Source organism: Colobus angolensis, unplaced genomic scaffold (assembly GCF_000951035.1).
Source record: "Colobus angolensis palliatus isolate OR3802 unplaced genomic scaffold, Cang.pa_1.0 Scaffold205, whole genome shotgun sequence".
NCBI lineage: Eukaryota > Metazoa > Chordata > Mammalia > Primates > Cercopithecidae > Colobus > Colobus angolensis.
The window spans coordinates 2708100-2709590 of record NW_012115211.1 but is presented as its reverse complement, the minus strand read 5'-3'; positions in this window follow the sequence as shown (position 1 = coordinate 2709590).

The window sequence follows — 1491 nt, the reverse complement described above, 5'->3', positions numbered from 1 at the left end:
TAGATTTTTTTTTAGTTTATCCTATGTGAGATTTATTGAGCTTCTTGAATGTCTAGATTCATATTTCTTATCAAAGTTTTATCAAGATATTTTTGGAATTATTTATTCAATTATTTTTACTGTCCCTTTCTCTTTCGCTTTTCTTCTGGAACTCCATTAATATTAGTATTAATTTAGTAAGCTGGATGATGCATCATAGGTCCCACAGGCTCTCTTCATGTATCTTTATTGTTTTTCATCCTGCTTCTCAGACTGATGATATATATTGCACTAATTTCAAGTTTGCTGATTCTTTCTTTGCCTGCTCAAATCTATCATTGAAACTCTCTAATGATTTTCTTTTTTGATTTCAGCTAACTTACTTTCAACTCCTAAATTTCTCTTTTGTTCACTTTATAATTTCTATCTTTTTTTGGTATTCTATGTTTGTTCATACATTTTTCTGCTGATATTCTTTAGTTCTTTGTCCATCATTTCTTTCAGCTGTTTGAACATTTTTAAGACAGCTTTCAAGTTTTAAGAGAAGTTACTGTTTTCATCTAGTAGGTTCAAGGTATGGGCTTCTTAAAGGATGGTTTCTATCACATTCTTGTTTTCCTTAAAATGACTCATTATATACTCGTTTTTTGTATTATTTATAAATTTTTGTAGAGAATTGAAAATTTTGAGTATTGTAATTGTTAACTCTGGAAATCACATATCCTCCTCTCCCCGAGGACTGTTATTGTTTCCTGATTAATATTACAGTTGTCTCTTGAACGTCTTTACAAAATGATTTTTGCAAAGACTATATTTCTTGTTATGTGTGGTTACTGAAGTCTCTGTTCCATTTTCTCCATGGTCAGGCAGTGACCTGGCTGAGATTTACTTAAATTCATAAACTCAATTGAAAAGAAGAAAAAGAAAAATAAGAGCATTCTGTCCTTTAAACTCCTTTAATCAATCCTGCAAGGAAAGCCACTTTCTGATAGTTGAATCAATGATCAGCCTCTATGTCATCCCCTCAGCAAACCACCATATCCATCAAAACTCAAAACCCCAGTTTATGGAGGGCAAGCTCCCCATTATTCACTCTGGTACAAGCAAGCCTCACCAAGAATGTAGGGTACCATTCGTTTATATTTCTTCTGTAGAGCTGGGAGCTAGGAAATTGTACCTACTACACAAAATGCTGAAATTCACATATTTTTTTATTCTTTTCTTCATCAAGCATATTTTGATGTTACAATTGTTCAACAAGACTTCAGAGGTCCCAGAATAGTTGATTCAGATGATTGTTGTGCTAAATAGTTGCTTTAGAACAGGGATGGATTCCTAGAACTTCCTACTCTATCTTCCACAAAGTCAAAGATGCAAATTTTTATGCCTTTTATTTTCTTTTATTCTTTGCATTATTTATTTGTTTTGATAAGCTTTATTTTTAGAGTAGTATTAGCTTCATAGCATACAGAGAATTTCCATACCTCCTTCCCCCATAAATGCATACCTTCA